Source organism: Sinocyclocheilus rhinocerous, unplaced genomic scaffold, assembly GCF_001515625.1.
Source record: "Sinocyclocheilus rhinocerous isolate Xijiao unplaced genomic scaffold, SAMN03320098_v1.1 scaffold3000, whole genome shotgun sequence".
Classification (NCBI taxonomy): Eukaryota; Metazoa; Chordata; class Actinopteri; order Cypriniformes; family Cyprinidae; genus Sinocyclocheilus; species Sinocyclocheilus rhinocerous.
The window spans coordinates 335,033-345,296 of NW_015639757.1; the positions used below are offsets into that span (position 1 = coordinate 335,033).

Sequence of the window (10,264 nt, forward strand, 5' to 3'; positions counted from 1 at the left end):
TATTTGATCAAAAAATACAGTAAAAACAGTAATATTATGAAATAATATGACAATCTAAGTAACTGTTTTCTATTTAAATATTTTAAAAATTTAATTTCTTCCTGTGTTGTCAAAGTTGAATTTTCAGCAGACATTACTTCAGTCTTCAGTGTCACGTGATCCTTTAGAATTCATTCTCTAGAAAAATGTCAGGTGTGAAATACATCTATTTGGAAAGCCTTCATATTATATCCACTTGTAATCGTGCCATGTAATATTTGTAAACCTTGATTATCAGATTCATATTTTTCTTTACCTGATTCAGTCTCTCCTTCTCCTTACTTTTTCAAAATATTATTTTCAAAGTAACAAACAAAACTGCCTACCACATGCAGTTCCTGCATTTTAATATTCTCAGTTATGAAAGAAGTATACTGCTTTTTTTCTGCATTTATTCATGATTTTGCATTCACATGCAGGTGGCGTTCAGAGCAGAGCTCAGTGCAAACTCTGAGTCATTTGTTCTTCTGGATGATGTCTCAGTTAAAACTGGAGCATGTTCCCCAACAGGAAGTTGTGATTTTGAGTCAGGAAAGTGTACATGGCTAAATGTTGCTAATGGTGTCATAGATGAATATGACTGGATTCATGCAGATGGTCTCTACAGAGGTCCTTTGGTCGATTACACTACTCACACTGCAGATGGTGAGAACTGGAAAAAAAAAAACAGTGATCTCCCTGATCTATTATGTTTGTTGATATTGTAAACATTTTTTCACAAGTCAAATGAGACAGCAGGACAGCTCATTAGACACAACACATGATGATCATTGATCTTTCCTGTTTCTCTTTCAGGCAAATTTCTTTTGAGTCCATCTCAGAGGAACACACAAGGCCAAAAAAGCAGTTCTGTGCTGATCTCAGAAAAGATCCAGGCAACCAGTGACTCCTGTTTTGAGTTCTGGTACCAAATGAATGGAAGGTCTGCTCTTGCTTTCCCAACTTTTTGCTTCTGCTAAAGACACCCTCTCTGAGAAGGGTGTGCAGGAACATACTGGACTGTCAGGTGTGATTAATGCAGTTTTTATTGTGCACTTTTCTATTGCCAGTGACCCTGGTATCCTTAGAGTGCTATTAGATTCAGGTGCAACAGAGCAAGAACTGTTGTTTGAAACACAGATCACTGGTGGGAACAACTAGAAAAATGTCTCTGTCACTATAGCTGAGACCAAACCCTTTCAGGTGTGAAATACATCTATTTGGAAAGCCTTCATATTATATCCACTTGCAATCGTGCCATGTAATATTTGTAAACCTTGATTATCAGATTCATATAGAGGCTCAAACGGGCAGTGAGGGATACATCGCTGTGGATGAGATTAGGCTAAAAAATGGGCCATGTAAAGGTAAACTGCCTTTCTACTTGGTGAAAAAATAGTTCAGACATCAGTGTGGAAGGTGGAGTGTTTGTTGGCTGTGACTTCAAGACAGGCACCTGTGAATGGAAATATATCAGTGTTGGGCAGTTTGTTTGGGAGAGGGACCAGAATGGTACAACAGCTATCCCGGAATAAAACTATTACTTTTTTCATGTACCATTCAAAAATGTTGGTATAGGTAAGATTTGTTTTTTATATATTTTTTGAAAGACGTCTCTTATGGTCACCAACGATGCATTTATTTGATCAAAAAATACAGTAAAAACAGTAATATTATGAAATAATATTACAATTCTAAGTAACTGTTTTCTATTTAAATATTTTAAAAATTTAATTTCTTCCTGTGTTGTCAAAGTTGAATTTTCAGCAGCCATTACTTCAGTCTTCAGTGTCACGTGATCCTTTAGAATTCATTCTAATATGCTAATTTAGTGCTCAAAAAATATTTATTATTATTATCAAAGTTGAAAACAGTTTTGCCACTTAATATTTTTCTGGAAACAGTGATACCTTAACACAGTGGTTCTCTAACTTTTTATTTAAAAAAAACAAGTATATGTATATATCATCAAAATAAAAAGTTAATGATAATATTTAATGAAACAGACAAAAAAAATCTTACGTAATTTTAGTATTGTAAGTGCAAATTATATCTGGGTTCGAAATAGCATTGAATAAAAATATTCATGGAGTCAATGATATCGAATCATGACAGCAACAAACTGAACTGGAATAAATGAAATTACAATGAATACCCTTATTAGTACAGCTTAAAAGAAACAAAACTGTATGTACCCACATATGGCTTTATTGGAGCATTTTAGACCATATGGCATGCCACACGGATTTTTTATTTAATTATTTTTTATAACCAGTTCTTTGAAATGAACTGATTTGAGGGACTAAGTCAGAATTCCCATAATATGTCATCCAAAAACAGAATGTTATAAGTGTCATATAATTAAAAAACGTGTACTTTTTAGGCTGGTACATGACGGAAGAAGCCAGTCATGGTGAGCAAAACAGCTATGCTGCTCAACAGAGTCCTGCCATGAAAGAGGCCAGCAATGAGTGTCTGCTTAAATTCTACTACCACATGTTTGGAGAGGGTAAGACAATAATGCGTACAATAATGAGACTTTACAGTACTTCTGGTAATACGAAAATATTTATTCTGTAGTTCATTTTTCTGCATTATCTCGTCTTTGCCAGGCATTGGGGAACTGAAGGTGTTTCTCCAGGAGGGCCCAAGGAGGATGCCCTTGTGGTGGATGTCTGGTAACCATGGAGATGAGTGGCATCGGGCAGAGTTGAGTGTGGGTTGCACACATCAAGTTTTCACTCTCCTCTTTGAGGCTACCAGAACCTACAGTGAGCTCGGGGACATTGCTATAGATGACATCTTCTTCAACGGCTCTCTGCCAGGCAGGTTACAAACACATTAACATATTCTGATTGATAAATCAGTTTTGAAAACACTCCACTCACTTTAACCTTAACCATGGCATGTAATGGGCCAAGACATTCGTACATCATCCATTATTTCTTCTTCAGAGCCTCATGAATCTTGTCAAGAGGGAATATTCACATGTTCCAACAATGTGTGTGTGTGGAGCCGAACAGAGTGTGTGACTACGGCGATGACTGCGGTGATGGCACGGATGAAGAGCTCTGTGGTATGACTGTGGGTTATTCATGAGCCAGGATAAAATACAATGCTTTGAAAAATTTGGACAGAGTGTGATGTCTGTTTAAACAATCAAAAATACGGTTCTGTCAGGGCCTCATCATTTTTGAGCTGTAAAGGGACAGCTATGAATTACGCAGGACAGTTACATAGTATGAGGAACTGTACTGTATCTTGCTTTTTTGTTGGCCTAGATGTAAAGGGTTTTACCCATCGCTGCAGTTTTGAGCATGGCATGTGCTTGTGGGAGAAGAGTGACTTGAAAGCTGGCTGGATTTTGCAGAAAGGAGAACAGGCCTGGCCTAAGCATGGACCACCAAAAGATCACACCAGCAATACTGTAGCAGGTGCACCAATACCTCTTCAAAATTAAGCACATACACTACCCTTCAAAAGTTCATGGTCAGCAAGATTTTTTGTGGAAGAAATACTTTTATTCAGAAAGGGCATGTTAAATTGATCAAAAGTGGTAATAAAGACATTTATAATGTTACAAAAGTTTTCTGTTTCAAATAAATGCACTTTCTGTTTATCAAAGAATCTTGAAAAATCACAAAGAATTAATCAGCAAAATTGTTTTCCACATTGATAATAATAAGAAATGTTTCTTCAGCATATTAAAGTTATTTCTGAAGGATCATGTGACACTGAAGACTGGAGTAATGGCTGATGAAAGTTCATCTTAAAGTGAACTTTAAAAAGTTAACCATAAAGGTTATCTGAAAGTTCATCTGAAAGTTAATTTTAAAATTACATTTTAAAATATATTTAAATAGAAAACAGCCATTTGGAATTGTAATCATGTTTCACACTATTACTGCTTTACTGTATTTTTAATTAAATAAACGCAGCCTTGGTGAGCATAAGTGACTTCTTTAAAAATGATTTACTGACCAAGCTTAGTGTAAATTATCCAAAAATATGGTAAACATCATTTCCAGGTCACTTACAATAGTGACACAAAGTACCCAGAGAGAATATAAACATTGGATTTTTTTTGTTTTTATTGTTTTAGCAATATATATATATATATATATAGAGAGAATGGTTTATGTACCACTGACAGTATTCTCCTCTTATAATGAAGTGGTTGTGGCATGTTCCAGGTTATTACATTACTCCAGCACATTATCTGGGTGAGATCCAGACAGCAGAGATCACCTGTAGCACTCTGCTTCCCAGCACTGATTGCAACGTGAGTCATTGTGCAGTCATGTGTCAATCAAATAATGAAACGCACAGCCTCTTTCATATGCACTGATGCACCTTGTTCTTGCAGGTGAGATTCTACCACTATTCTCATGGTGAAAACAGCACAACTGCCAGGGTAGTCGTCATACTGAGGACACTTCGTAATGGAGATGATGACCGTATACTTTGGGACAAGACTGTGACACAGAGCTTTCTCTGGCACAGAGCGGAAGTCACCTTTTCTACCTCAGTTAAGAGCAAGGTAAGTGATTTTTACAGTATATGTGTCATTTACATCATTTCATGCCTTAGATAGGCTACTGTAATCATAAGGATGCAAAATAGAAATAAGAAATAAATCTGACTCAACTTTATTTTCAGATTGTCTTCCAGTATGTGGTAAACAGTGAGGCTCATGCGTCACAGACAGCGGTGGATGATGTTTCCTTCTCTGTGACATATGCTCATGATCCAGACAACAGTGAGCTGCCGGTCACACCTGAGTCAACAATAACACCAGCTACAGCAACAACACCAATGACTGATGCTGCGTCAGCTTCACCAACAGTCAATCCTTGTAAGGTCTGGACATTTCAGCTGTAACTCAACTGTATGTTGTATACACTGACTTTACTATGTACAAATATGAAGTGTGAATATGTGCTATAGTCTAATTTTTGCTCCTTTACTTTTTGACAAAAGCATTGTGAAACCTGTATTATTTTGCTAAGACACTTGGTTTGTCAAATTCAGGAGAATGAGTTTCACTGCTGGCAGTCAGATGGTGTAACATGCATTGCAGCTGGTGCTCAGTGTAATTATATCCTAGACTGCCCTCTAGGGGAAGATGAAGAAACATGTGGTGAGTCATTCATTCATTCATTCATTCTAGGAATAATAGAAGTAAAAAATAAAATATAATTGTCAAAATAAATTCTAAATATTCTAAAGATCACATAGACCTAAAAGTATATGAGGAAAAAAAACGAATTATATATATATATATATATATAATTATTGTATTCTATTAGTATATATTAATATAATTATTATATATTAAATATTCTATTATTTTTTAAATGTATGTATACTATTTATTAGTAGTAGTAATATGATTGTTGTTGTTGTTATTGTGTCTCTCTAGGTCCATGCCGTTTTGAGAATGGACAGTGTCAATGGAGTGATATAAGTGTGGGTCCTAACAAATGGCAATGGGTGAAGGCCTCAAACAACACAGACCTGCCCACAGACCTGGAACAGGTAATTCAAGGCTACATCAATCCATTAACAATTACATAACAAAATAAATACAATTAATCTTTTTGTTCTTTTTACCCTTTACATCTCCTCAAGGCATTACATGCAGATGTATATCATGGATCCATCGAAGAACGAGGCTGTGTTTCAGAGTCCATCCCTGCCTATCAGCTCTGCATACTGTCAGCTTCTGTGAGTTCATTTCTAATGATGATGTGCAAAACTGCTGACAAGACTACTTTGAATTAAAAAAAAAGTAAAGTAAAATGTTGCTGTAAAACAGACAGATACTTCCATTACACAACATTACACATGACACTGAGCTGTCCTCTTGTTTATCTCTTGCACACTAGGTTTCACTTCCACATGGGTGCAGGACGTGCAGGCAATCTCAGCGTGATCCTGCAGAAGGGTGAGGAGGACAGGAAGCTGCTTTGGTCACGATCCAGCAGCACTTCAACTCAGTGGGTCCCAGAACACTTACCATGGGCAAACAAGACCAGCCTTACAGGGTATGTCAGTGTCAATGTGTGTGGGATGCAAAACACACACTTACACATGCAATCATGAGTCTGATCTTTAAAGATTAATCCTGTAGGATCCCTGCCTCATACACTTATTCAGGCAAGTATTTTTGCATGATTATAGACATATTTTCTCTGTGTCCCATTTAAGATCATTTTCAGCAGTCAAACCTCGCTCAGACAGGATGATCACCTGTCTGCAACTCGGACCATGGCCCTGGATGATATCTCCTTCCACAACTGTGAGAAAGACTACCAACCTCCAGGTGGGGATGAAACCGAGATAGATTTGAGCTGCATAATGATCTTGCTTCTTCTATATGGCACAAGGTTACACTGTTTTACCTTGCTATGGCATTAGTCTAGAAATTAATAGTGAAATATTGTGACTACTTCACACAAATGTTTTAAAGTTTCAGGTCTGTGATTTTTATTTATTTATTTTTTATGTATTTATTTTTTTTGAATACTTTAATTTAGCAAGAAGTTAGAACACATCAAATGTATCAAAAGTGACAGTGAAGTCATTTATAATGTTACAGAATATTTTTTTTTCAAATAAATGCTGTTTTTCTGAATCCTGAAACAAATGAATCACAAAAATATTAATCAGCACAGCTGTTTTCAACATTGATAATAAATGTTTATTGAGCACCAAATCAGCAGATTGGAGTAATGGCTACTGAAAATTCAGCTTTGCCAGCACAGGAATAAGTTATATTTTAAAATAGAAAACCGTACTTTTGAAATTGTAAAATTATTCCACAATATTACTGTTTTTACTGTATTTTTTATCAAATAAATGCAGCTTTGGTAAGCTTACAAGATTTCTTTTAACATCATTAAATAAAATTATTACCGATTGCAAAACTTTTGAAAGGTAATGTGAATTTTAATTTGAAGTTTTGTTCCGAGCGAACCAAGCCCACATTTTGAGATCTTGTCTCACTTTTCCTGTACTCCAGACTTTTCCTTGGCCACATGCTCCTTTGAGAAGGACTTGTGTGGGTGGATCCAGGGAGCTGCAGAGGACCTTCACTGGGAGAGATGGAGTGGAACTACTGAGACCCCAAATCCAGGTCCTCCGGGTGACCACACCAGTGGAAATGGTGAGCCAACAACCATTTGCACCATATCACTATCAGCACAATCATCACATGTCTTAATTATGTGTTTCTTGCTATATTACAGGGTATTATTTGTACATCAAGAGCTCAAGTCACAGCACAACGGGGGATACGGCTCATATGAAGTCTCCTCTGTCTCCCCCAACTGGACCTGATGGGTATTGCTTCACATTCTGGTATCACATGTTTGGAGCAACAGTGGGATCATTAAGAATGTCTATATATGACATTTCATCCGACCTCATCACATCAGTAAGACTCACAAGAATAATATTTTAGGGCATTTTATGGGTTTATCTAATTTCACATGTAAGAAATGCTTTTATTGAAAAATGTAAATGCTTTACTCTTATAGTAAATGTTTTACTATAAAATATGTTTTATAATAACCAGAATTTTTTTTTTTTTTGCTCCTAAAACTGTAGATGTGACAAAGGAAGGGTTCTCAGGGGACTGAATGGCAGATGGCTCAGAGTCATGTGAAACTGACAGAAGTTCATCAGATATTAATTGAGGCTTTAGTTGGAGGGCCGTCTGGTCACATTGCTGTAGATGATTTATCTGTCACTAAAGGTGCCTGTACTACGACAGGTAACAGTGTCCTGTTGAAATGTCCTCCATGCTTGCTAGAGCACCACAAGCATTTGGCACAGCTGTAACATAATGTATTTATCCATCTATATGCTATCTTCAATATCAAACTTTAACTGTCAGCTTAGTGACAAATTTAGGGCATTTAATTCATGTCAAAGGCAACTTGATTAAATATACAATGCAAAAATGTGAGCCTGGAGAGGGGTAATTTAATAAAGGGGATCTTGATCACAAAACTTTATTGCATTACTTTTAAATATTCCACTTAATATGAAAATCCTTTATTTAACTAGGTTTGAGAAGTAGTGAAACAACAATATATTTTTGAACATTTACAGTTATTCGGTGAAATATTTTTTATTATAATACATGACATATTGCCACCATATTTGTTATCAGCTGATTAAATTAGAGTTTTTTTTAAATCGATAAGAGTCAAGATTGAATATTTAATAATGCATGCTAATTTCTCAAATTTTTACAATTTAGATTATCTTTACCATCAACTAATGATTACTTTGTTAATCTTTAAAAACACTAATAGTGTAATAATGCAGTTAAATGTAATCTTTAGCAAATCTCAAATTAAATATAAATTTTTCATATATTTCACATTATAATGTTGTGATATATATACACTATATATTGCATTGGACAGAATTTTAATATCAGCACATCTTTACATTTTTATAGGTTTATGAATATAACCAACCCATAATTGTTTCAGAGGGAATTTGTGACTTTGAAGAGGGAAATTGTGGCTGGATACAACAGACTGATGATGACCTGGACTGGATCCGAGTGTCAAATCTAAATAATGTCAATATCTAAATCTAGACCTAGTTTTGACCATACAACCAACACAGCGAGTGGATACTACTTTTATATGGAAAGTGCACCTACCCATGTGCAAGGACATACTGCTAGAATGACAGCTCCTCTGCTTCAAACAGGTGAGAGAGGATCGTGTCTCTTCCAGTTAACTGTGAAATATGTAAACTATTACCTTTAGGGTCAGAAAACTCCCATGAAAAGAGACAGTCTTCGATGCCAAGTGTCTCCAGCTTTGGTATTACATGGAGGGGCAGGGCACTGGGGGACCCTAAATGTGTATCAACAGTTCTCAGACAAAGATCGGCCCCTGCTGGTGACCCAGTCTGGAGAACAGGGTGGACTGTGGAGGTTTGCTCAGACTCTTCTAACCATATCAGTGTCAAACTATAGGGTGAGTCCCTGAGTCAGCACTGTGTCTGGGGACTGATCAAAACCTCCAGCTCATATTTTCAGACTTAAAATCACACATTATTGCAAATGATGGCCTCAAAGTAATACGCAGTTGCAGTCACTGGTTGGTACAGCAGTCACAGATCACGAGCTAGACAAATCTGTTCACTAAACTACAGTCTGTACCCTTGAGTTTAATAATGTGGAACTGCCAGTGTTGGGGGTAACGCATTACAAGTAATGCAAGTTACGTAATCAGATTACTTTTTTCAAGTAACTAGTAAAGTAACGCATTACTTTTTAATTAAACTTTGTAAATAAACAAATATCCTTTATGTATTTAATCCAATTCTATTAACCAATGTCTTTGCTTCTGACCTTTGATGATCCAGTTCAACCATACTAATAAGCAAAAATTACTCTAGACAAACATTTGTGTGTCTTTTTTTATTGCTGAATTGTGTTGAAATTTCTTCTTCTGCATTCTACTGTACGGACGTAAATGTACTTTCCCTTCAGCCTGAGGCTTATTCATTTCACTTTTGGTGTGAAAAGGCTTTTATATTTGCCAAAAATATAACTTATTTATTTTAAAAACAAACAAGCAAGCCCTGTCCAGATTTAAAAAGTAACGTAACACATTACTTTCCATAAAAAGTAACTAAGTAACATAATTAGTTACTTTATTTTACCCAAATACACTATGATAAACAAAATAATGTTTTATATTTTAGAGCTCACTCATTGTCAGCGAGGCAGATTTCAGTGGAAAGTGCATACACAAATCATTTAATGTGTGTGTCAGTTCATATCAGTACACAGAGAAAAGTAGATTTAGTGAAGCTACTAGTGGATGGTGTGAAGCTGAAAGTTTGTTGTCACTATAAAACGCAGCCAAAACAATGCAGTTTTATTTTATAATCGTTAGATAGCCAAAAGTTACACAATGTTTTAAATATTGGTTAACTTTCAATGCTTTCAAAAGTCGTTCCAACCATAAGCAAAGGTCATCAAAAACACATGACCTCATTGCTTTTGTACAGTCATGGCCAAAAGTTTTGACAGTGACATAAATTGTGTTTTGCAAAGTTTGCTATTTCAGTATTTGTAGATTATTTTTCCACATGTTTCTATGGTATACTGAAAAACAGTGATAGGCATATCATAAGTTTTAAAGGCTTTTATTGGCAAAATAATTATAATCAGTCAATATTTACAGTGTTGACCCTTGTTCTTCATAAC

The 10,264-nt window shown here is 35.7% G+C and overlaps 1 pseudogene; it reads left to right on the forward strand.

Annotated features, from left to right (window-relative positions):
* The window catches only part of LOC107751570 (MAM and LDL-receptor class A domain-containing protein 1-like), a 14,916-nt pseudogene that overhangs the window by 2,781 nt on the left and 1,871 nt on the right, over positions 1-10,264 (forward strand).